The sequence below is a fragment of the Protopterus annectens genome, chromosome 2.part1 (genome assembly GCF_019279795.1).
Source record: "Protopterus annectens isolate FY-2018-M chromosome 2.part1, PAN1.0, whole genome shotgun sequence".
NCBI classification, from domain to species: domain Eukaryota; kingdom Metazoa; phylum Chordata; order Ceratodontiformes; family Protopteridae; genus Protopterus; species Protopterus annectens.
Window position 1 is genome coordinate 9370127 of NC_056729.1, and position 27963 is coordinate 9398089.

Consider the following 27963-nt stretch of genomic DNA (forward strand, 5'->3'; position numbering starts at 1 on the left):
CTAGATTCCAGCAATACACAGCTCAAGAATGCCAGACACACAGTACAGGTTTAGAAGGGGCAGAGGTACCAGAGTTCAAATTGTCAACATCCACTCAATAAACAAAAAGCAAGGGGATTCCAGAAAAATATATTCTGTTTTTTTTCACTACTCTAAAGTTTTGAACTGTATGGACCATAAGAAACTGTGGCAAGGTCAGTGGAATATTCAGTTACCTTATTTGCCTCCAGAGGAATTTGTATGTAAACAAAAAAACAACAGCAAGGGTTGAATATGAAATAACTGACTTGTTCAAGAATGGGAAATAAGTGCAATACAGTATTATATTGTCACTCTACTTAATCTGTATTCTGAGTAAACTGCAAAAATACTGGAATAAGTATTAACAACCTCAGCTATGCAGGTGATACTGCTCTGATGGCTGTGTTGACAGGCAGGCCTGGTGTGCTAAAGTCCTTGAGATCATGAGGAGACAGACTTGACTAAATGACTGAACAACAACATAGGTAGAAAACAATCTTGCCTAGAATGGCAAATGTGCAGTACTGACATCACTGTAAATCCCATCAATGAAAAGTAAAATGCTGTGCTGTGTAGGTTTACAAGTCTCACGACATTTATAAAGATCCACAAGCATTTTAGTGCAGTTAAAGAACATGTTACTTCCAAATAAAGTTTGGTCAGCTCTGAAGGACATACAGCTGAACTCTAATCTCTATACTGAAAATGGAAAAAGAAATTGTGCAGTTTAAAGTTACAAGACAAATAATGTGCAACATATGTGATGATTATAAATTGTGTTAATTAATTATGAATACTTGTTAAGCATCAAATAATCATTGCACTACCCTGGAAACAGGTAGGTGTGCCTTTCAGGTCTCCTATATGATACCCTTCCTGATAAGAATGGCCCAGAGAAATTTAAATTATTTCACTCCTGAGGCCTCTTCTCTTAAGCTGACTATAGTAAATGGGCATCATCTTTTTCTAGGTACATTTTTAGATTAAAAATGCCCCAAGATGAAAATACTAGTAATGCAGTGAGTGATTTCTTCTTGAATTTTTCTTTAATATTCCACGTGATACAATGCAGAGAGACACTCACAAGGGCTCTAGTGTCACAAATTATCTTAGTTTATAGAGCATCCTTATCTAGCACAGGCTCGATTATCAACAGTCATATAATAAATGGGCATGCCTGAAACCTTAATACCCTTTACTATATAACTGCAAGTTTTACAGTGAGGAGGGCAATAGGAAGGCTTCAGTACTATACAGCTTTCATTAAAGGGGAACACATTTTGGCTCCCGATCATACACAAAGTGCTGTGTTAGGAAGGAAAATCCGGTCATCACTGAATGATTCTGGTCAACCAATTGTTCTTTTTATATAGGACTACTCGTTATGACCTCTAAATGCTGGCTATGACACAATGGGGCTTGTCCACTGACATGGTTGATATCTAAAATATAAAATAACAACACTTCTACATCCTGTTCCATACAGACTAGCAAACATTTCTTAGATCAATTCATAATGAAAAAACTAAATCTCTTTCACATGCACTTGTCAGAGAACTACTACAAGTTTGTATAGCGACATTAAGTAATATCATATAATCCTCGATCCTATACTATCACCGTTTCCATTCCTGCAGAACTTCCTTTATCAAGCTCCACATCAGCTTCTACCAGCCAATAAAAATCTTTATCATTGATAATTATCAACTCCAACATAGGACGCATCATTAAAAGTTACTTCCATAAAAGTAAGTATCCCTCCATCCCACCCCACCCACAAGAAATGTGTAACCTGAATACAACTACCCTCTAAAACCTCTGCTCTCAATCTTCCCACCTAGGAAATAATTACTGACATATTAACTTCAGAAGAACTCACTCACTTGCTTTGATTTCAGTAAGTACAAGACAAACAATCAAGGTTCTTTTAAGGTTAATTTTAGACTAAAAATCTTTCCCACTAAACTTCATCTTTATTCAGATAAGTTAACCAAATCAAAGTAAAATCAGTAACGCCACTGAATTTTTAGCTGTAAGCTAAGGTCTTCCACACTATTCCATAAACTACCTTCAAGCACCTTTGATAATAGAGAGATAAGGGTCACCCGCACATACTATTATGTACCTACAACATAAGCTTTAAGTGGCAGGTAAAGTGCTAGTTCTTCTGCAGCCTCAGAGAGCTAAGGCAAGTTACTCTAGTCCACAATTTGCCTCTGTCAAGAGCCTTAGCCTTCAGCTAAGGTACCAACTTCTCTGAAAACATAGACACTATCTAAGGTTTAGCTGACTAAGTCACTGTTAGTTAACAGAGAGCATCACCATTACAGAACAAAACCTTCCCTCAACATGTGCCTTGGGTAACAGATAGGTCACACTCTCCATTCTGGCCTTAAGTGAGAAATAAAGCTTGCCACTCAGCTAGAGATCATTTACAAACATGTGCCTTAAGTAAGATAGTACATGCCAAACTCTTTGAAGTCTTAGCTTAGAGGTAAAGCATTTCACTCAGTTCTACAGCTTTTATTTTAATGTATGCCATAAAGGAAACTAACAGCCCCCTACTCATTTGATCTCACAGGTTTACACTTAAGGCTCAGTACTCTGTTACAAAACTTTTATCTGTCCAGTACCTTAGCTCCCAGACAAGGCACAGACCATTTCAATGCACCATTTTACTTTCAAGCTGTAAATTTGTAGAACTTCCGGAAAAACTGAAATAATGCCACCATTAATCCCAATGCAGTCCATCCTATATAAGATGTTAAGAGGGTTGACCACCTATCTAAACATAGAGCACTTATGTCCAACTTTTTGTTATCCACTGACATAGTCATTTCTCAGTATATACATTCCATAATAATTCTTATTCTAAAAGGAATGTTTTGTTTTAAAATCCATCAAAGACTATTGGCCAATATCCATCCTTTTTTGCATTACCAACATTTAAATAAATCTTTAGACAAATCTTCAAGCCAGTCAATAAATATGGGCTACAGTAAGATTCACAAAATGGATTCAAACCTCACCATAAAGCACTCACAGCAATTCATATACTCACATATGCCATTTACTCCAACATGGGGAAAGACAGCTTGGCAAAAGGCATATTTACTAATTAGAGAAAAGTATATAAAGCTTTAAAGCATGCCCTCCTATGACAAAAGCTTTGCAACTCTGGATTCAGCCTAAATGTAATAACTTAGTTCAAAGACTACCTCCATCATTAAAAAAAACTGTCTATTTAGGGAGCTCATTGCCACTCCATCTTTGGTGTAGTCTCTTCAATGGTCCCTCAAAGAATTTGGTTAACTCCTATCCTCTTCTCCCTATATATGTAAAGAATAACTATCTTTATACCTCTCAGTGATAACCCTATGAACTGATAATTAATGAGCTAGGCCAATTAGTATCAAATAACAAACTGAAATTAACAAAAGAAAAAAATACCTCAAGTCAGGAAACCTGTTGGAGCTTCCCAAAATAACTGACTTCAAAGTAAAAAACAAAAAGAAGCTCCAACAACCAAGGCGGTCTGAATAAAAGCAGTTTTAATCCACACAGCAAGCGCTTTAAAACACAAGGTTCTTCATCATACTGAATAAAAGAGCATCATACAATTCAAGTTAATATACTACTACACAGCCAATAGAAACAATGTATTAATCATCTAGGTAAATCTCTAGCTTTCAAGACCGACCTTAAAGAGACCCTGTCATTTAACTCTGGCTTCCTATCTGCGCACAACTTACAAATCCAATACAGTTTCCTTTCTTCAGTAAAATTAACACAATCACCACCTCTTAGTCCTTTGTACACAATTTCTACCACCTTAAACTTAAAGTAGCGAGAAGAACCTGATTCAAAAACATGCTTAGCTAGGGCATTTGTTAAATCAGCCCTTTTTATAGCATATTTATGCTAGTGAATACGTTCATAGAGCATTCTATTTGACTTCCCTAAGTAGAAACTTTCACATACTGTGCATGTAGCCAGATAAATAATATTTCTAGTTCTACAGTGTACATAGAGATTAAACATAAACTTCTATCTAGATATAGGATGTACAAAGACATTGGCCGTATCAATAGAGGGACAGTGTCTACAATTTCCACAGGATAGAGTGCCAACAATCTGATCTTTAACAGGGAACTCTGTATGCATCAACTTAGAATTCCTATAGCACAGCCTATGTTTAGGGATTTCTTATTTTTATAAGCAAAGTTGGGTTTAACACCCACTATATCTCTAATCCTATCATCTGTAGTTATGATGCACCAGTTTGCATCCACTACACGTCTAACCCTCCCAAAATCACTAGCAGAGGGTAGAACCAATGGCATAGTATCAGGTTTCCTACTAGCAGAGTGACGATCATCTACTGTCCCATTTGAGAAATAGGGAAGGGCCGAAGTCGACCTCAAAACTTTTATATCAAACTGAAATTAAACATAAACTAGAAGTAACCATTGTATCAGGTATTGTTCAAAAATTATAACATTCCAGCATTCTGTCTGTCTTTGACCTACACAAAAACAAGGTCCATCAAGTACTTCATTAAAAATGCCTAGGATTATACGCTGTCTCCTACATCTTGGATAAAAACAAATAGAAAACATTATCAACAAAGTGAGTAAAAGATTCAGAGCTTGATACAATGTTTCAAATCTTCTAATCCATGAAGCTCACAAATTACTTGCAATAAATATTCTTCTACCCAGAATGAAATATGTTCTTCCCATAACTTTGGTAAATTCTGTTTCTCTGCTACAACTCTAAGACCCATAACCGTGAGTCCTGGAATTTCAAAACAAAATGCAAAACTACAGCAGAGCAGTGAATACTGTCAATCATTGTTATGCTTTTAAGGTGTTTTTGCAAGGGAGGAGCACTCCCACACCCAAGTTACTACATAAAATCAGTAACAGCATTCAGGCCCATAATTTCGGTGATTGTCTAAGAAAGTGAATCATTACCAATGCAAAAGAACAGATTGTTAACCCAGTGTCACAAAGTTCTAGATCCTCTCTACAGGATACTGTGAAATTTCTGTATGAAATCAAACAGACAGAATCACCAAACATGCTTCATAGGTAGGTACTAGGCTATTGGCTCTAGGGCCTATATAAGCCTAGCCAAAAAGGTACCCTGGCTTTCGCCACCCAAGAAAATTATTTTCCTATGCCCCTGTCAAGCAGAACCACAGAGGTGATTCCCCGGGGTGAATTTCCTATTTCCCATCCAATCATCAAGATTTTTCTTGAAGAGTGCTAATGAGGAGCTTTGTTTGATATAGATAGATAGTTTGTTCCAGAGTATGGGAAGTCTCTGGGACAGGAATCTATCCCTCTAGCATGTTCTGTTTATTGCGGTGACAAGGTTTAGGTCCCTGGAGTGTGTAGATCAGAGGGATTGGGATTTCTTTACATGGAGCATGTCCAACAGCTCTGGGTTTGACATAGCTTTGTATGTTAAGCAGAGATCGCCTCTGAGTAGGAGATATGTGACGGAGTAAAGCTGGAGTTTTTTGAGACAGTCTGCATAGGGCATCTGTTTGAGGCCTCTTTGTGAGGTATTTCTGTGGCCTTTCCAGTTGTTGTAGATGTCTTGTGAAGTACATGCCAAAAGGGCATCTAATGAGTGATGAGGAGAAGGGAACGATGACCTCTTTTTTCCTGGATAAGAAACCTTTTGTGATGAGGTGTGCCACGTAGAAGGATTTCCTGACTACAGTGGTGATGTGATTATCAAAGGAGAGACTACTATCCACCTGTGTCCCAAGGTCTCATCACACTTTCACTGTTAAGTAGACTACTACTACCTATGTGGTAGCTCATGGGTACAGAGTTTTTACCAAAGGCGATGACAATGCACTTTTTTGCATTGAGATTGAAGCCATGGCTTTGATACCAGGCATCTGTCTCAGTGAGGCCCTTTTCTAGGATGTCCACAGCATTAGGAGTTTCGATTATGGCTCCTAGTTTGCAGTCAAATGCGAACTTCATTAGCCAAAGACCTTCTGTGTTAGCCTGTACTTCAGAAAAGTAGATACCAAACAGGAGAGGACCCCAGACTGAACCCTGTGGTACTCCACTTGTCACTGGTCTGAAGTTGGATTTGGAGTCTGCTACTTTTACAGTGTGGGTTCTGTCAGTGAGCCAGTTGGCAACCCATCTTGTGACATAGGGATTTATACCTAGTTTAGTGAGTTTATCTATAATTCCAGAGTGGGGGATGGTGTCAAAAGCCTTGGCAAGATCTAGATAGGCTGTGTGAACCACCTTACCCTTGTCTAAGGCTTTGATGACTGCTTCAAAGAAGTCTATCAGGTTTAGGAGACATGATCTGCCTTTTACAAACCCGAACTGTGTGGGGTCCAGAGTTTGGAGATTACCAGTGTCTTTGTTTATAAGTTCCATGATGATACATTCCATAGCCTTGTAGACCAGGCTCACTAGGCTAATGGGGCATTAGCTCCTGGGTCCGTGGTGGCTCCCCCTTTGTGGAGTGGAATAACCATCACTGTGCACAATTCAGTGGGCACAAAGCCTGAGGTGAGGCCATGACTGAACATGGTGCTTAGGTGGGGTGCCAGTTCATTCTGTAGTTCATGTAGAATGCAGCCTGGGATGTTGTCAGGTCCCATGGATGCTGTCTTTTTGGCTTTGGAGAGTGTGGTTTTTACCTGTGCAGCTGTGATTACATGAACTTTGCATTCTTCTACTATAGAGATGCACCCTTTAGGGGGTGAAAGGGGGGTAAAGTTAGCACTGAACCTATCTGCCAGGATGTTGGCAATATCAGTTGATTCTGTATATTTAGTGCCATTGTGCTGTAACTCAGAGCAGATCTGAGTGTTGCCATTGAGATTCTTGACATAGCTATAGAATGCTTTGTGGTAGTCTTTAGAATCAGTGGCAATTTTGTTTTCATAACTAGCTGTGGAGGATTTTATGAGGGATCTCAGCTTCTTACTGAGACTTGATAGCCATTGGTCATATCAACGGCCTGCATACTGCAATATCACAGAATAATGGCTGGTAAACAAATGTTTAACAAATAAACAAACACGTGTGGTGTTCACATTGCTAGAACATATTTTCACTACACAGTTCAGGCATATTTTTATCAACCAGAGGTGAAGTTGCAGATAGCAATTAAGAAAGAGTTGAAGGATTTTATCTGAGAGGGGAAGACAGCAAGAGTCAAGTGGGATAATATGATTCTTCCAATAGAACAGGGCAGATTGGGATTACCTGGTTTGAAAGGATAATTCAGAGCTACACAGTTAAGGCTCCTATACATAGCAAAGCAAAAAAGTATAATTCAAAGTGGAAAGTGATGCTGATGAAACAGGAGGGAAGCTGAAGAAACAAGGGAAGGCTGGGATTTTGGATACAGACCTTAAAGAAGAATAACAATAATGTTACAGAATATTATATCCATAAAGTACTAACTAAGTCAACACAGGAATTGAGAAAGCAGATTCTGCCAATAGGGGTGACTGCAATTAGGGAGAAAGACAAAAGGCAAGAGGGGGACTGACTTTATTGGAAAACATGGCAAAAGAATCATGGTACTGGGTGCAAATAACTAGAGTGGGAAAGGTAATAGAATGATACGATGCCAGAAATTTATTTTACTGCAGATAAGAGATTGCCTTCCCTATCAAGGGAAAGAGAAATAAATAGGGTGGTCCTAAATGAAAGACCAACACTGGTAGAGTTTTTAGCAAAATCTAGAACAGAAGCTGCCATTAAAAAATGAATAATTACTACAGCATACAAAATACTGCATGATAACTATAAGAATCAATCAGAGGAGGTTAGAAAGGATTGAAAGGAGTGATTGGATAAGCAAGAAACAAAGAGGATATAGGTTTGTCTCCTACATATGCAACACAATCTAGAATATTTAGGATTTTTGCTTGGAAATGTTTACACAGATATGTTTATACCCAAAGTAGACTCCAGAATTTTTCCTCAGGTAGACAGCAAATGTTGGAGGTGTGATAGGGAAGAAAGAGGTAATTGGGAACATATTTTCTGTGAGTGTAATAAGTTGGCAGACTTTAAAGATCCCGTGTAGACAACTCTATCAGAGATACTAGGTGAGTAAATTGGTGTAACAAGGGAAATTATTTTTTTGCGCTATGATACAGAATCAGAATTGCATAGTAAGGTCTTGCTGAGTCTAATTATGGTGGCTGTCAAAAAAGCAATGACTAGAAAACGGAAATCAAAATCTAAGCCAACTGTACTAGAAGTAGTGAGTATAGTAATAGAGATAAAATGACTTGTATAGGGATCTTTAGAAAAGGGACAGAGCAAATTACAACGTGTGAATTGTGGGAACAATACATATAGAGGAGAAATGAGGTTTAAAATGCAATGCTTGATTGACAATGACTGGGTAGATTATAAGTGATGTACAATACTAAAATTATGTAAATACAGTTTGTGATGTAAAATGCTTGCAACTAAGAATATTCAATATGGTTGTTTTCTTTTACATAAATGTATGATTGCCTATGTCATAAGTGATAATTTAATAAAGATGTTTTTTGTTTAAAAAATGTTTTCAGGATGGGTTCCTCCATCACTGTGAGGACTACTACAGCCCAAAACTTAGAAATCTGGTTTTAAATGATCGGGAAAAAGACACATTTTTGTCTCCTCATTTGAATGAAGCTTGGTATTTTATGCCCATTTTATAGATAATATTTTATCCTACAGTGATATTACATTCAGAGTTTCAAAATGTTCATTTAAAGATTAACAACAACACTGAATTTCTCAAATTTGCAGGAAAACTGTCCACTGCTAAAGGAAATTTCATAGACAATGAACATGAAATTGATAGGACAGTCAAGAAATTAATTTCCAATTTGTATTGTAAACAATTGTCAGGTATCTGCATTGCATATCCCCAGTATGTAAAAGAGAATGTGATTAAAAACATGGCATAAGTTAATGACTAATGGTAAAGAATTCCTCAACCAAATTAACATTTTGAGTGAAAAGGCTATGAAACATATGAAGCCCATTTTACAAAAGGTAAACTGCAATACAACAAACAAGTTCCCCTTTATTCTGAATTGGTAGAAAGTCTTGTGCCTCCGATGGCAACCACAAGATAGCCATTAGTCAATATTGCACTGGTATGATCTTAGAGTATGACAGTGATAGTTATGATATCAAAACCATTATTAAAACAAACTGGAAAAAACTCTGGAATAATTTTAAGTTATTTGAAGAAGGGGGTAATGAAGCCAACCTTGCCTACAAAATGAAGTCAACCTTAACAAGTATTTTAGAAAAAGCTAATGAAAATTAAAAAGGGGGGTTCACAAGCACAAAGGCATATGTAAGCGTGGAATGTTTAAACAATATTACTTCTTGAATGAAGGTCCAAATATCTAAATGATACATACTGGTACTAATTGAGAAGATCAAAGAAATGTACATAGGAAGCTCCACAGGAATGGTTTATCTGACTACCTTTGACAGTTGCAAGGTATTCACAAAGGCAGAACATAAGATTTATGAGCAAACATATGGTGTAAAGAAAAAATATATGAAAAATTCTCTGTGTAGATGTTAAATGAATCAGAACTTTAAGTACTTTGAGTTCTTTGCCTTGGAATAAGTGGTGTAGACAATAGGTGAGAAGATTTGGATGTCTTTTTGAATAAAACAGAAATACAATTACAACTGGTATTAAATGCAAACAAAAGAACAGGAAGAGATGATACTATCAGTATTGAGGAGGCTTAATACTCAGACCACCTGGGTAACTTATATGACAGTCAGGTTATAACAAGTTCATAAACTGGATTGTAGACACCACGTGACATTTTTTTTTTAAAGTAATCCAATATTCTTGTTTACTTGTCCTTACATTCTGAAGTATTGTTATTTTGGAAAAGATGAATGTGCTAAATGAAGGGCTTTGATTTTTTTATTTCTATAACTGAAGAGCACATTTATTTGGGCTTTATATATTTATATATACTAATTTTGAGACTACCATAACTCAGAAAAATACCCAGTAATCATGGACTTGTGTACGCAGACATTTTCACACGTTCAGTCTTGCTCTTCTGGGACTTGCACTTATGAGTCTCAGAATATAAAACTGCTACCCTGAATTCCAACTAAAATACCTACAATGTTTAAAAGACCTTCAATAAGCTGTCACTCTATGATACTTGCCCCTAGAAATCAATGCCCTTTACACTAAAATGCTAAAAGGTCACACATTTCTGGCTGGTTCTGTCTACTGTTTTTCTCTTACTGCAGATGCACATTAACCTTTAAGCTTCTTTATGCCAATTACTGTCCTACACTCAGAAATAAACTGAACATTAAATCCTTCCTTATGATTTGAGTGTGAGAGCAGATAACTCTCTGACATTACAAAAAACTCAGTTCCATAATTCAATATGCGAGATTAGGTTTACCAAAACTGGATCCCTCCATCTGCAAAAAGCTTCTCTCAGATATAAAAAGAAAGACATTATTCTTATAATTTAAGGACAATCCCTAAAGCACCTCAAAGACAGCTACAGCACCTCATATTTAATTAATAAGGGTTCTTTTGGGACCATAATAATATGTGCCATTAATTCAAATAGTAACTGTGTTACTACCTAACTACTTAATGCAAATACGTAATCTAAGCATGTAATACAATACATTATTGTGAGTAGATAACCCGGTTTGAAAAATACATATGCTTTTTCCCCTTTTTTCTCTTTCTTTCCTTTTTGTCTTTTCCATTTTCTTAAGTATATGTTTCTGTCACTACCTATATCCTACTTTAGTACCATAACAATTATCAAAGCATGCAGACCTTGAGGAAAAACATTCTCGATATTCTGCTTAATTACATTAGCCTTTTTCTGTGCCCAAGTCACCTCAGTACTTTGCTAGAGACAAAAATTTATTGGCACTGAGTTCTGCGATGTTTCTGCATTTCTGAAGGCATCAGCTATGCTGCAGAAAAGAATCTGTTAAAGCTGCTTTTTCTCGGAAGTAGCCTTGACTGGTCACTCATCCGTACAGAGCAGCGTGATAGCTGCTGCCTCTGTGATGAAGCAGCACACCAAGGCCCTGATGCCAAAAGGCAAGTACTGAACTGACCCTGTTATGCCTGAAATAGGATCCGGAGCAACTTCAGTAAGAACAGACATCAGCATATGCACTCATGCATCAAGGATGTCCAAGAATAACTACAGGTAGAAACTGCCAGAGATATAGCAGACCTTGTGCTGTAGCAGATACAGAAACTTTCTGCCAGATAAATGAATTCAGATGTTTAAAATTCAGAAACCTACAAAATCAATGCTAGAAGAATATAAAGCACTGAGAAAAGATGTATTTGTTCCATTACCAAGCATTAAGTTCTGTATTTTTTATGCTATCATTGCTTTTACTTCTGTATATTCACTACCTATTATTTATGTGTATTGCAGTGTTATTGTTCCACCATGTTTAACTGTTTGTTGTTGCTGTGTTTTCTAATATACTTGCACTTTTGTGTGTGTATATATATATATATATATATATATATATATATATATATATATATATACGCTACAATTCCACTTTCAACAAACTAAGACAGAAAATGGTCATATGTAATTAGTGCTTTACTGTCATTAAATGTTAAAATAAAAAAAATTACATCTTGTAGTACCTGTTCATTTCCTAAATACAAATGTAGTACACACACACACACACACACACACACACACACACACACACACACACACACACACACACACACACACACACACACACACACACACACACACACAAGTATGCACACATACATCTGTAGCATGAGAGAGAGAGTACTTGTGTGTGCATCATTCACTGATACATGTAGAATGAACAGCAATTTTTGTAGGAGCTGTTGGTTCAGTACTAAATTACAAACATGGGAGATTATATTTAAGCATGATATAAAACAAAGTTTTACCATAATATGTCAATTATCTACTACAGATGTAAGTGTGTACTGGTTTAATGACTACATTTTATATTTGTATACACGTGTAAAGTAATGATTTGTCTTCTTGACAAATAAGCTTGGCCACTATAGCTGAGAACTCGACATGATATTCCCATCACAGGAACTGAGCACTGTTTGGCATAATCCTATATCCATCCTCCCATTCACCCATAACCCCTTTTCCCATTCTTGTACATGGGGTCAGGGTGTCATATCAACAGTCTCATTAATCTAGCACCAGGCTTCACATGGTCTGGAGGCTAGCCCTGCTGCTATTGTTCATCCGTATCACACACACACACACACACACACACACACATACACACACACACACTTACTAAAACACATTTATATCCGATTTAGAGTGCCCAGTCCATCTACTGCATGTTTTTGGAATGTGGAAAGAAACCACAACATTGACCCAAAACCCAAGTTGACACAGGAAGGACATACAGACTCCTCACAGACGATACCCACATTGAGAACTGAACCGGAAAGTCTCTTGGTGCGATTTCAGGATTCTACCCTCCACACCACTGTGCCTTTTGCATATATATTGCATGTGTGTGAGTACATGTGTATCTGTGGGTTGCATGTAACTCAGTGAAATGCAAAAATATTGAGTTAATCTTGGCCAGTGCCTGCATTCTGAAAATCCCAGTTACCAAAAATCAAACATTCAAAAAACATCACATTCAGACCAAATTTGCCTGAATAGTTACACTATAATAGGGCTAGGGTTATACTTAAAGCATGTTAGCAAGGTGGGTTTGGTCTCCCTGTAACAAATTCAGACACAAAGAATTAGAAAAACTGCAAATAAAGTTTTACAGAATAGCTTAAACAGTGTATACAGTTGTGCTCTACTAAGAATAATGGTTCTTAAATGTATTCATAAACAGTTCTGGGTCAATATCATGGCTTCAGTCATGGGGCTGGTCACTTTGACAGAGTCATCATTCCGTTTCATAGATACACGTTCTTCAAACAGCAAGGTGCAAACCCTACAGCTGCAAGGATTCTAGTAAACACATTCATGGGCATTTATTAAGACTATTTGCCAGTTTCTAACAAATAAACTGGTTTTATGGCCAGTTTCATCTTCAGATTACAGGCTTATAAAATATAAACTCTAAAAGAAGAGATAAGCAAGGTTCTTACATGACAGGAATAAATAGATATGGCCACAGGCATTCAGTCAGGTAAGAATGAAGGCAATGTCTACTCATTCACAGAGACAATTCATGTATCCTATGTAAACTTTTGAAATGACTAAAGATTAGCCTATCACCAAGCAATGAAGATTTTAAAAATTATAGCAATCAAAACAACTGCAGCATGTTCTAAAATGTGTGTGTTACACACCGACTTAAATGAAGTATTTAATTTTAAGTCCCGTCTGTCAAAGTAATTTTGACTCTACTGTACTGATGAAATTAAGTATTATTTTTGTAGTTCATATTTACATAAAAATGCAACATATCAAATGTAAATGTATGAGATTATATTCATTACTATGAGTGATATAATCTATATATATATATATATATATATATATATATACACACACACACACACACACACACACACACACACACACACACACACACACACACACACAAAACCAGATCATTAGGAAGAAGTTTTAAAATACAGAATGGATATGCCAATTTAATTTTAAACTTAATTACATGGTTGGGCATTTAAAAGGCTAAAAATGGTGTTAATAAATTACAAACATGGATATTTTGCTTATAAACACTATTTCTACTGCATACAGCCACACCTTGCTAAAATCAACAAGAGGTTTCTGATGTTCTTCGTGTTTCACTGTTGCAGTCATTACATTTGGGTTATCTGCTTTGCAAAAATGCAAAGATAAAGACAGAGACAGGCCGCCAGGGTCCAAAACTGCCGACGACGTTCTCCTAAGCCAGTTGCCAGTACTCAGTGAAGTGCTTTCGCAGCCCCTGATACCCACTACATTTGATTCGCAGGCCTCTACTGAGACCCATTCGGAGTCCGGTATGCCGCGAGATGATTCAACTATGGAACCCGTGGATGTCTCTACCTTGGATGGGTCCAGAGCCGCTGTGCAGGCACCGGCTTCTGAGGGTGTATGCAGGCCTACAGACTTGCATATTAAACTGATGCCTCCTTTTTTACTTAGGCCTAAATCTCAATCCATGCCTAAAAAACAGACGCCCAGGCCACATGCTCAGGCCTCTATGCCTAAAAAACAAATGATAAGAATGGCTGAAGATCTAATAACTCTAATCAGGGGTAGCCAACCCCCCCCCCCTTCTAAGAGGCCTAGGACTGAAGCTGATTATAAATCTTCTGATCAGGACTCTGTTTTTTTCTGATTCTTCTGATTATCTGGATTTGCCCTTATCTACTTATGAAGATTCTGATGCAGAGGACTCCATTCCCTCTGCTTCCCCTCTTGAGGATTTTTCTTTTGGGGAAACCTTACATACTCTAAGGGAGCATTTCCACTGAGAAAGCCAGGATTTTTCTGATTCAAAAAAGAGGGTTAGGGTTTCCTTCTCCTACCTCAGCATAGGCCTTTAGCTATTCCTCCTGTACTAGACATTGTTGATGATGCTTTTTCAGAATCTAGTTTGGCCCCTGATTCCCTGCCTCCTGCTCCCAGTAAACCTGACAGATACTACAGGGTCTCTGAGTCCCACAAGTTCCTTTTTAAAAATCCTACTGCAGATCCAGAGACTATTTCACAGGGGCCCAAGGGCATTAAGGCTTCTACTGCTAAAAATCCTACCCCTTCTGATAGAGACTCCAGGGCGCTTGATAGATGGGGTAAGAAGGTTTACACTTCTGCAACCTTGGCTATTAGGGCTTTAAATTGCCAGTTTCTTATGTTAAAGTATCAGCAACATGTTACTGGACTGCCTAAACAGAAAATGATGTTGATTCCTGACTGTGTGAAAATAAAGAATTGCAGGATTTAATGCAATCTGCTGAACAAGTTGGAAAACATACTTTGCAATGTGGTTTTGATTCATTAGAGGCCTCTTGCAGGGCTGCTGTTACTGGGTCTGTGCTCAGAAGGCATGCTTGGCTTAAGGAGCAATCTTTGCCTGATCATGTTAAAGTTAAATTGTTGGATGCTCCTTTAAATCAGGACCGCATGTTTGGCAACAAAGCTGAGGAAGTTCTTAAAAAGATGGAAGATAAAGCTAAATCTATGCAAATTGTTAAAGATTTTTTACAAGTTCAGCCTCCTAGATTTAGTAGGCACTGGCCCTCTAAGAATTGGTCCTTTCCAGCCCCTTCCAGGTCTTCTCAAGCCAAACCCAGACACAGCAAAAACCCCAGTCCCAGGGGACACACAGAACTAAGTAGCGGGGGGCCTCCACTTCCAAATCTGGGAATAATAAGACTCCCCCTATGGTAAACTGTCTCAATGACTTCCTTTTAAAATTTCCAAGCACTTATCAACTGACTGCCCCTTTGGGGGGAAAGATTGCTCTTCATGCAAAGAATTGGGAACTCATTACCCAGGACAAATGGGTTTTAAATATAGTGTCCCAGGGATACAGATTTCACTTCCACACGTTGCCAACACCAAGGGGGTAGCCGGACCTACCCCAAAATCAGTGGGCAGAGGCCCAAAAACAAGTACTTTTTCTCTTAAGCATGGGGGCTATTCATCTGGTACCAGAAGAGGAATAGGGACAAGGTTTCTACTCGAGACTTTTCCTGGTACACAGAAAAGACAATTTATGGCATCCTATCCTGGACCTGTCTACTCTAAACAACTTTTTGGAGATTCCAAAATTCAAGATGCTGACTCTTAACCAATTACTTCCTATGCTCGGCAAAGATGCCTGCTTGGCAACACTAGATTTAAAAGAAGCATACCTGCACATCTCAATCAGGGAATCTTGCAGAAGATACCTACGCTTCAAAGTAGGCTACACGCACTATCAGTTCTCTGCACTGCCCTTTGGCTTATCCACTGCGCCCAGGGGATTCAGAAAATGCCTAGCTCCAGTTATTGCATTTTGCAGGCAAAGAAATATTCAGATATACCCATACTTGGATGATTGTCTAATTAGAAAGCCAGGACATACTTTTGAACCATCTGGCCTTTGTACAAAGGGTTCTAACTTGTCTGGGGTACACCATAAATGAAAAGAAATCACACCTGGTGCCCTGTCAACAAATTATATTCCTGGAAGCAAGCCTGAATACAACTTTCCAGATGGCTTACCTCATGCCAGAGAAACAAATTCATTTGACAACCTACTTCAAACAAGTGGCCACAAAAACCCTGCTATCTGCAAGACAAATACTGCAAGCCTTGGGGTTCATGGCCTCCTGCATTCTTCTAATTCCATATGCAAGACTGCATATGAGGAAACTACAGTGGAATCTAAAAAGCCTATGGTGTCAACATTCTCAAGACCTAGAAACAATGATTCCTATCATATCTTGTCTACGCCTAGAGTTCCTTTGGTGGGCAGAGGCCTGCCACCAAAACAAGGGACTACCTTTCAAACCACCCCCTGCTGCCCAAACCCTAACAACAGATGCATTAGACTATGCATGGGGGGCTCACCTGGCAGAGAAGTGCATTCAGGGCAAATGGAACCCAAGTCAGATGCACCTGCATATCAATCAAAAAGAAATGTTAGCTGTACAGAATGCTCTGACAGCCTTCAAGGACCACATTCTTCCAGGACAACTAATGGTAAAGATGGACAACACCACTGTTATGTGGTACATAAACAAGCAGGGGGGTAAACATTCTTACCCCCTCTGCAGACTAGCCATGGCATTGTGGAACACAGCCTTGAGCTACCAAGTGCACCTACAAGCTCAATTCCTGCCAGGAAAATTAAATACACTGACAGACTGACTAAGCAGAAACCTCATGGTCCCACACAAGTGGAAACTGGAACCAAAGATTTTCAACATGTTGACAAGCAAATGGGGGGGCCCAGATATAGACCTGTTTGCCTCTCCCCAGAACTACCAATAGAACAAATTTTGCACAAGGACTCCCCACAAACAAGCCTGGAAAGTGGATGCTCTGTCCTTCAGCTGGAAAATCCTATCAGTCTATGCCTTCCCCCCTCTGCCTCTGCTCTCTAAAGTACTACTAAAAATCAAACAGACAAACCAAGGATAATTTTGATTGCTCCAGACTGGCCTCGCCAACACTGGTACCCCTCCTCTGCAGTGTGTCATGGTTATCTCCATGGCACCTGCCTCAGACTCCTTCCCTGCTGACTCAGCAGGAGAACCAGATTCTGCACCCTCAGTTTCTAACACTGAACCTTGCAGCCTGACTAATTATTTCATCTCTCCTTTACCATCCCTCAGCAAACCTGTGATGGATATAATTTTAAAGGCAAGGAGGCCTAGTACTAGAAAATCTTATGCTGAAAAATGGAAAAGATTCTGTGCCTGGAACCAATCTCAAGGGATGAGCAAAGCAGCACCCAATTTACCTGAGATTTTACAATACTTAACTGAGATGCTTCACAAGGGCCTGTCTTTTTTCCTCCATTAAAATCCACGCCTTAGCCATTTCAGCTCATTATAACACAGAACCTCCCCTCTTCTCTCATCCACTGCTCAAGCAGTTCCTCAGAGGGGCCAAAAATGTGAGACCACCCAGGAGAGCTCCAACCCCAGCCTGGGACCTTAACTTTGTCTTGGAGAAACTCACTCTACCTCCTTTCGAGCCCGCTGCTACTACAGACTTAAAATTTCTTTCTTTGAAAACAGCTTTCCTTTTAGCAATCACTTCAGCTAGAAGGGTATCTGAATTACAGGCCCTTATGGCAGTGGAGCCTTTCATAATCTTTCATGCGGACAGGGTGTCCCTCAGAACCAATCCATCCTTCATGCCCAAGGAGGTATCCAGTGTGGCTCTTAATCAGTCCATTCATTTGTCAACCTTCTTTCCCAATCCACAGAATAAAGGGGAATGGATATTGCATTCCTTAGATGTGCACAGACAACTGCTGGTGGCATTTGCTTCAGGGGCAGAGGGGAAGGCTATTTCAAAGCAAACCATTTCTAAATGGATAAGCCATTGCATTCATTTCTGCTATAAGCACCATGGAAAACCTATCCCCCAGGAGATCAGACCTCACTCCACCAGGGCTGCATCTACCTCTACAGCCTTTCTCAGAGGCATCCCTACCAGGGACATCCTAGAAGCTGCTACCTGGAGTTCTGTACATACTTTCACCAAGCATTATCATTTGCCAATTTTCTCTAAACCCAGAGCTGGCTTTGCCACTGCAGTCTTGCAGGACCTTATAGCTGGTCCTAATGCTATCTAAATTCCTCCTCCCAACCATAGCTTTGGGAATCTACCCAAATGTAATGACTGCAACAGTGAAACACGAAGAACATAGTACAGTTGTGTACACACCATAAATGTAGATGTTCAAGTGTATTCACTGTTGCAGTCCTGGTTACCCTCCCTCCAGCCCCCTAACTTCTTCTGGCTATACCTCTACTTTCCTTTACTACGCTTAAAAGCCTTTGTATTTGCTTTTTTGTTGGATGTTTTATACCCCTGACGACCTGACATCATGGAAGAAGGGACAGCAACCGACGCAGGACCCAAGACTTTGTTAATCAGGCCGACTGAGGGCTACCTGCAAGCAGATAACCCAAATGTAATGACTGCAACAGTGAATACACTCAAACATCTGCATTTATGGTAAGTGTACACAACTGTACTTTCTCCTGATACATCATTACAAATAAAATGGATAAAGATTTTTGATCCACAAGGCTGCCATAAATCACGCCAATTCTATCACATTACATTAGATTTCCATAGCACTCCCATGAACAGACATCACCATACACAAAGCTTACTAGTCAAGTAGGGACAGGAAGCAGATTGTCAGGCCTTTCTTCTACATCACAAACATACACACACACGTACACAGACACCCATGGGCTATTTAGTCATCAATCATCCTACCAAGTATCCATGAAAAGTGTAAGAAAACCAGAGTTAATGGGAAAAAAAAACATGCAAACACAGAAAAGACAATATAACTCATAGAGAGGCCCCCCTCCCCACCCCCCACCGCCATGCCCCGACCAAGAACCAAAGCAAAGGACTCTTGTTGTAAAGTGATAATTCTCCTCATTATGGAGTTGTGCCACCCATGCTGCTGATATAAAAATTTAAAATTTTACAGCTCTGAGGCTGGTAAATGGGATTTTGTTTACATCGTTTTACTTCAGGAATTTGTCCAGTACTGACAAGGTATTCTCTCAAGAAATATATGCTTAATGGGTTTGGGGGCTCACATATGAATATGGGGGCAACATCTTGAAAGTCAGTATAGAACTGTCTACCTCCTGGCTTCATCCCTACATGGCCAGACATGCTTAATCTGATCATGAAGGAGGAGAAGGCTTCACGATTACCATAAGAAAGCCCCATATGCATATGTGTACTTGCTGCCAAAACTTGACTGCCACCTCTTGAAAAACAATTATGAGTTGCTACTTCACTTATAAAACTACATGTTCAGCATATGTATTACCAAAGCAGCATTTATCAGTAATCATATAGCTTTAATATAAAAACAGTATATTGCAGGTGAATCATTATCATGGGATTTAGTTACATTTGATCAAGTTTGGGCCAAGGGAAAAAATGCTCACGGCAGGCATGATGAAATTCCCCAAGTTTGGGCCAAGGGAAAAAATGCTCACGGCAGGCATGATGAAATTCCCCTATAACACACTGCCCTAACGTGTGTGTGTGTGTGTGTGTGTGTGTGTGTGTGTGTGTGTGTGTGTGTGTGTGTGTGTGTGTCCAGCTGGCAGAAGTTGGCACAGTATAGCCACATGATCAAAGTGCTCATCCATTATTTCCTGGAAAGGTCATTCTTGCCATAAGGAGAGCTGTGCTTTCTAAACATATATCACTGAGCATTACCTCACTCCTGCAGACCAGATCACTGCACTTCAGTCATTATGCCTCAGAAGTAGATTTCATTCTTTCTGGACATATATACAATTCCATAACAGAAATCCATACCACAAAATTACAAGTCATGCTACTATGAAAATTAAAAGAAACACAGCGCATGTGAAAATTTGCATAAGACCTTTAAGTTCCACCCCTTCACAGTACACCATTGTTATTCAGTGATTTACCTACTAACTCCAAGGTTGCTGTACTTTTTGAGAGGAAGAGTACTTCAAGACACCACAGCCTCAAAGTTATGTACGTGTTTTACATATTCACTGTTACAGCCTTCTTATTTCAAGGATCTCAGTTACAGTTCTCAGAATGTCAGCAAGCACCCCGTATGTTGTTTCTCGGAGGGAGGCACTGGGAAGATCTCCTCCAGATATCACTGTAAACAATTGTTTTGGCTTGCATATGTGCAGCAAACTGACACCAAAAGGGTGATAGCAGTAGGATACAAAATATTTACCAAGGGATGCTGAAATAGAGACAGACTTTTTGGACTAGGAAAAAAAGAAAGTTATGCTCTAAGAATTTAATATTCCAGAAGCAGACTGTAAAAGCGATGAAGTATACAACTATCTAAAATAGTATTAAACTTAAGCAAGAAGTGCAATAGGCAAGTAGGAAAGGAAACATGTTGCCAGATATATCATTATATCATTCAGAAGCTAATAAGACAGTGTCATTGATTTCAGAAAGCCTATCAGGCATATGTTGAGAAAACCAGATTCTGTACATACATGGACATAATACTGTATCACAGGAATACGTTGGAAAGATACACTTTTTAAAAAATTCTGGACCCGGCCAAGAAGTAAGGATGAAATTATTACTAAATGCATCCCTTTTTTTAATAAAAATAAAGTTCAAATTAGTAGGCCTATAAAATGAAATATTAAAGCCTGAGACTCACCACCACCACTATGAATTGCCACAACTGAGCACTTTTTTTTTTCAAATGACATATACAAATCCTCATCTAATATTCTGGTAATATAGGTACACCACAGATTTCTCTTTACTGAATCAACCTGCAATTATTACCATGACAATGGCTAGGTAATTTACCATTCCTCATCATGAATAAAAGAAGACATCTACTAAACTTTTCTCAGACTCTTAATGTGTCAAGTTATATGCAGATATTTTGCTTATAGAAATGTATGTATTATCTGCATGATTGCACCGTACTGTATGAGTATCTTCACTTGCATTTGATATATATATTTTTCTCAGTGCACTCTGTTTCTTTTAATGTTATCTATCTGTATTCAATCTTATTATGTTCTGAATTTTGCTATGTACTCATTTCATATATGATATTGCTGACGGAAAGACTGCAATGTATTTTCTGCTCTTTGAGCTGGGATCATTGTTGAAAAGGGTCGGTAGTCCACTTACCCTGTGAGCAAATAGTTAAAAATAAATGGTCAGCACTTTGTACTTGATATAAGTAGCTGGGAAATTATTAGGTTTCATAGGAAAGGCAGGTTTAACTCCTTGCTAGTTGTATCACACTGATGGTAGACTCATTCACTATTTTAAGGTTAGAAGTTAAAGCCTTCTTATTAAGACTATGTAAGAACTAAATATTTTGTTAAAGCTACTAACTACCTCTGTGTAATGCTGACAGTGGTTTCATTATGAAGGAAGCAACACTCTGTGTTATTAATTTTACAAAGTTTACGATAATTACATAATTTTAATGCTATATTTAATATATGTTGCTAAATGCAATTCCTATAAAGCATTGTTTGGTTAATTTAAATGTTTGAGTCCATTAGCATTACACAAATTAACTCTGAATAGCCACAATGACCTTTTCTCTCATTATAAACATACTGAGTTTCCTGTCAGCTTAGTTAATATAACTGGACTTGTTTTCATTCCTACTTGAGTATAACAATGTATTTTTTTATTAATTTACAGTAGAACATATCACAAAGAATGTTTGGATTCCCACTTGATTAGGGCATTGTATGATTTTCATTAACTTAATGCAAAGCATTTCGTCTATTAAAATTAGTGAAACTGTTACATTTGATTAAAAATTCCAAGTTATAATGTTTCACAGCTTTTTAGTTCTCATGTTACTTATTCACAGTCAAAAAATTACATTTTTGTTAAGTAAAAGGAATACATTTACTGCAGCATTCTAACTATAAATATGACCCCCCCTCCACAAGGTTACTGTACTTCACAGAGTCAGAGTAGGGAGAGTATTCTAAGGTACCCACAATCTCATACTCAGTATACTTCCTCCACATCGCCAGTAATAATGATGTCACAGTTCTGGATTCACCAGTGCCGTAGACTGCTAAGGCCCTGACTACATCCCAGGCAAACCCAAGTTTGAGTAGCAGCTGAGATGGATGAAGGGCAGGCAGGAAAGATAGGCCTGGCTTTTCTGTATGGAGAAAGCATAATCAGCAGCTATGAGCTCGTACAAAGCAGACTGCCAGATTAGGCATGAAGGAAGGCTAATAAGTGGACCTATCTAATGGCCGGGGCATGTGTGTCTGTGTCCTTGGGCCACTCCTCATTTCCTTCCAGCTGAACTATATATGGCAGCATGCCGAGAGGGCTGATAAAGCTAGAGATAGTTAACCAGCCACTGCATACATGATGGCTCCCAGTTACATGTTACATGCCACATGTGGTACGCATCAATCCCCAGATGTTATATGTAAGCATGAAGAGTGACTGTCTGAGAAGTTGGGGGGTGTCCAGTGGTAGAATCAGGATATGGACAACTTGACAGGAGTCATTTGGGAATCCAGAACAGCAACTAAGAGAATAGCCTCAGTACCAAGTGGTGCCAGGTGGGAGGATAGCAATGTCATAATCCTGGACTTCATGTCTACGGTTCTTTGTGTTACAATAGGGACCCAGTTACTATAGCATCAAAACGCTATAACTCTAATTGGGATGTGCACCACCAGCTTAGGATTTTTTTTGATACACCCAGTAAAGGATCATATTTGTATTGGTATATGCATATTTCAAAACATGCACATGGAGCATGAAACTCACAAAATACTGTTCTTTGCAGGGACAGGCCCTCCTGCAGCCACAAACCCATCCCTGCTATAATACACAACTGCAATGCTATATAAAGTGTTTTGATTTTATTGTCTTTTAAAATATCTGAAGAAGCAGATGTGGTTCCAAACAGAAAGAAAAAGCTGTCATAATAAACTTGTTCTTGATGCTAGAGTCTTTTTGATACATCATCTGATACGGGCCTACCATATCCATATCTACACCTGTTTTGCATTAGAATATTTTACTGTTTGTGCCAGCATCAGCTGTGTGGGACTGTGTGAGGCTATTTACATCCACGATTGAGTGTATACAGCTCCTTCCATATTTGGTTTTGGTTTGTTATATATATATATATATATATATATATATATATATATATATATATATACATATATATATATATATATATATATATATATATATATATATATATAGGTCTACTTCTGTTTGTCAAAAACATACTTTTTCGACAATCAGAAGATCGCACCCACTTAAGTGAAACTACACTACATCGACAATGCATTTTCGCAAAAGCCGATTCACCGAATCACATTACTGTGGGGATAAGGAAATATTTCCTTTTCCCCACTGTAGTGCGATCTCAGAGTTAATATACTTAAGTAGGGGGGTGTGGGGGGAACAGACCCCCACATGGAGGGAGCAGGGGGACTTACCCCCTGTAAAATAGTGTTTAAAGTAGTTTGTTTTGAATTGCCTTTTGCGAAAGTGCACTTTTGATGTAGTGCACTTTCACCTAAGTGGGTTTCTATGTTTCTTGTTCGAGACTGTGAAATTTCGATCAAGTAACATAGATATATATATATATATATATATATAGGTTAAGCGCAAAATCTATATGAGTGAGACTCAGACAAAATGCTTATATTTGCAAACAATAAAGAACAGAAAATGTCACAACCCTTCTTCAAGTTGAGTCACTTTGTTTTCAGTCCTTGGTTACGACCTTCTCATGGGCTTTTCTCACCTATTTTTGTGTAACAGGAGCTATCAGGCATCTGCCCATTTCTAAAGGTCCTTTCCAAACTCATGCATCCGCTTCTTTTGTTTCAGGTTAATCATGTTTCTTACCTCCACTTGCTTTTTTAGTGAGGTCCCCTGATGTCTACTTTTTCTAGGCCTATCTCCATCTGCTATGACAAGCCTCTCTCTCTCTCTCTCTCTCTCTCTCTCTCTCTCTCTCTCTCTCTCTCTCTCTCTCTCTCTCTAGGCATCAAGACCTATCTGTGTCTCTCTCTCTCTTTCTAGACCTGATGGCTTATTTTACTCTGCTTTAACAGACAACTAACTCTTTCTTTATATTCTGGAGATTATAGGGTTTTAGTCCCTAGGCACAGCCAAGTGGAGGAGGTGGTGTACTCTCTTTATCAAAGGGAAAATGCTGGAATATAATATGGGAAGTCGAAAGCTAGTGGAGTCACAATCTGCAGACCCAGACAAGGGTGTAGCCAGGCATACTCTCTGTACTCTACTGAGAACATTTTTTTTTTCTGAGCATCACATCAACATGGCTTTTTTCAGATCATATTATATCTACAACTGTCTATTTTACCAACAGGTACAATTATTGTTAATCTAAAAACAATATTTTAATAGTTTTAGGAGTAACAGCTGAAAATGTTGCTTACATTTATTAAGTGCTTGGGGGCAGCATTTTGAGAAAGGTGTCCAGTTTTAAGTGCCAGGTGTCCAGGGGGGTAGCCCTAAGAGCTTGTGAATACAAAATGGACTTTGCTTGCTACACCCCTGAACCCAGGCAAACCAGAATGCTGTTGTTAAGACTCGAGTGAACTATCCAATGTTTATATTTCAAAGTACAAAGATGGAGTGGTATGGTGGTATTGTATCTTGGAAATGATGGCTTAGAATGATTGTAAAAAAAGCTTTAGTTAATTTGCATAGTTGTATATGGAGTGGCAGCATCAGTTTTAATGCCAAGTAGTGCAAAGGGAGACATTGTCACATACACTGGCAAGAGTGGTATGATAACATAAACTGGGTGGGAGGATTCATGGAAAATAAGTAGAAAAGAAAATAGGCATCTTGATTAAAACTTGAAAAGGTAATTTGGTCCAATCTGGCTGTACAACTGATGCAGCAAGTAAGATTGTAGCCTTACAGAAGGGTGAAGATTCATGGAAAAGTAATGTTCTAATGCCACTGTATAGACCACTGGATAGTTCTAGTTTGGGCTACTATCTACAATGCTGGAAATGTTTTCTAATAATGGATATTAAAATGGCTGATGAGGATGAAGAGGTGTTGTGCATACATTATTAGGGATGTGGATTATCTGTAGTAAGAGGACAAGTGGCTCTGGAGATGTATTCTCTGTTAGGAAGGAGAGAAAACAGGAATTTGAGTGCAGAAGGTGCCATATGAAGGAACAGGGGAGCTGCACAAAAAAAGCACAGGTAGAAGAACAGGGAAAAACAGACAGGTAAGGTAGCACCCAGATTCAGATTCAAAATAAAATGAATTTTATGACAGAAAGCATGGTTGGAATGCATAGCCATGGTGTGGAGAAGATATAAAAATTCCTGATTCATTCAAAATATGACAGGATAAGGAAGAAGAGGTGGAGAGTGCCAAAAGTTGGAGCAATAACTGAGCAATCTATTGGATCAATAAGTTATTTTTCTTATTTTTCATTTAGTTTTATCAAATCACACTTACAGAAGGCAAGCAGTCACATAGACTTTCTAGTGTTTTTGGAGCCTTAAATATTGACTGGCGTAGTTCTCCTGTGAAGATGCAATGCAACAGTCTGATGGCCCACATTACAAAACAAAGTGGCCAGTAGGGCTGGCCATTTGAGTAATACATTAAGTCGTCTCTCTGAGGGCATGTTGCAGTGCTTGTATCCACAGGGTCTGTATTAGAACATCGAAGTTTCACAACTTCGAATGTTCTAATATCGGCCCCTATTCAGCGAACACTGAAAATAGTGAAGCTGCAGGACACCAAATTTCTTCCTAGGGAAGGAATTCGGTTGGCCGTTTCTGTGGCTTCGCTATGTTCAGCACTGTGGTGGAAAGTTACGGGTCGGGATCAGGTAAGTGTGCAATTGTGTGGACATGAGGATTAGGGCATGGGGTAGGTGAGTTAGGGTTAGGGCACAGGTCAGGTAAGTGTGCGATTGTGTGGATGTGAGGGTTAGGGCGGGGTAGGTGAGTTAGGGTTAGGGCGCGGGTGAGGTGGGTGTGCGACAGTGACGGACCTTAGGGTTAGGGTTTGGGTTAAGGTAAGTGGCTAGCTAGTGGTGTGTGTACAGTTTAGTGTAGGGTTAGATGTAGGATTTTAGGTGTATGTGTGTGGATTGCTGTTTGTTTGGTGTGTTTGTGTTGTGTGTCGGAACAGCAAATTTTTTCCCTTGGAAAAAATTTGCTGTTCTGCATGTTCGATGTTGTCAGCGTTTGCTGAATAGGGGTCAATATTAGAACATTTGATGTTTTATAAAGTCGATGTTCTAATATAGACCCATATCCACATGGGTAAGACACTCTATGGGGAGACTGGGGTTGCATCATACTTATCAGTAGCTCTGTCTTTCTATGTTGGGGGGATAGAAAATGAGATGCAGCAGATATTCACTGACGTTACATGCCCTTCTCTTATAAAATATGGAAAAAAATAACAAAAGGCTTTGCACTGCTCTGTAACAATGTCTGCTTTACAGCCACAGGCACTGTATTATCTGCTGGTCCATCATCCGCTGGCTAATGACTATAGTTTAAGGTTTCCTGTCTTCTAACAGCCAGTGCTTGTCTGTCTCACTGAGAGAACAATCTGGCCCAGCTCGGTTTCCAGCTGTAATGGGTGTAAAAACTAAGGACTGTAAGAGGTGACCTCCTCTATAGGAGGCTTAAGATATCACAAACAGACATCTCTAGCTTGGCTGAGTCCTTCTTGCAGTTTTTACTTAATCCTTAAGAGAGATTAGCCCTGAAGTTCTATTAGGTCATACAAAAATCAAAAAGCTACTGAAATCAGCTGCTTGCATCCACAAATATTTAACATTATACAGCACTTTCAAACTTGCTTAGGTCTCCACTGACACAAACAAGGGCCTCCTGTGGGAGGCTGGACTCATCATTTGAGAATGGCTTCTCTACTCAGCGAGACCCCTTTACATTTCCATAAAGAATTCTGATAACTCAGTGAGTCTACAATTTAACACACATTCACTAGAACTAGCTAATGTTCCTAATCTCCTCTGTGGTGGTACAGGGGGGGACTTATGTGACATGTCATATTTATCACAGGCTACTTTACACTATCACTGACTAAGGATATTCCAGTGGGAAGCATAGTAAAGACTGCATCAAGTCTGACATCAATGGGAAGAGCCCATTTTATAATTAACTCCTACTGCTACTTCCTGTAAGAGATCAGTTGTTTCAGTGAGATTAGGAAAATCTGAGGATAAGGAAGCTTGTCCTTCCTGCTAAGGATGCACAGTCTCAAAGTGAGTGTACTTAGAGATGCAGTGGTGTAAGGAATGCAAGGAAACCACCCTTCTTGAAATATTGTTGAAGTCAGGGATGTAATGGATAACATATCAATTTCAAACTTTTCCAATGCAATGCATTTGGGAGAAATCTTTAGCTGTAGATCCTTCTCCAGCTATGTAGTATGCTCTAAGAGAGAAATTCTAAAAGGGTAACTGGATAAAACTCACATAACTGTCTCACTGGGGTTCCCAAAACATTGTAAACTAAATACATGTTAAGGACATTGAAGAAGAAAGGGTTTCTCAAATGGGGAGTGGGTGCTGTAAGTCATTCTTCTCTAAGTTACTCTTCCTCATGTGGTTAATATATAAAAAGCTGTGTATCAGTCAGGTATGCAGTCTAATAAATCATTTGTTG

The 27963-nt window shown here is 38.8% G+C and overlaps 1 protein-coding gene across 4 annotated transcripts in view; it reads right to left on the bottom strand.

The window, feature by feature from the left end:
• CTNNA2 (catenin alpha 2) overlaps positions 1–27963 on the bottom strand; it is a 3890250-nt gene that overhangs the window by 664794 nt on the left and 3197493 nt on the right. The gene's annotated exons all lie outside the window — the stretch shown is intronic.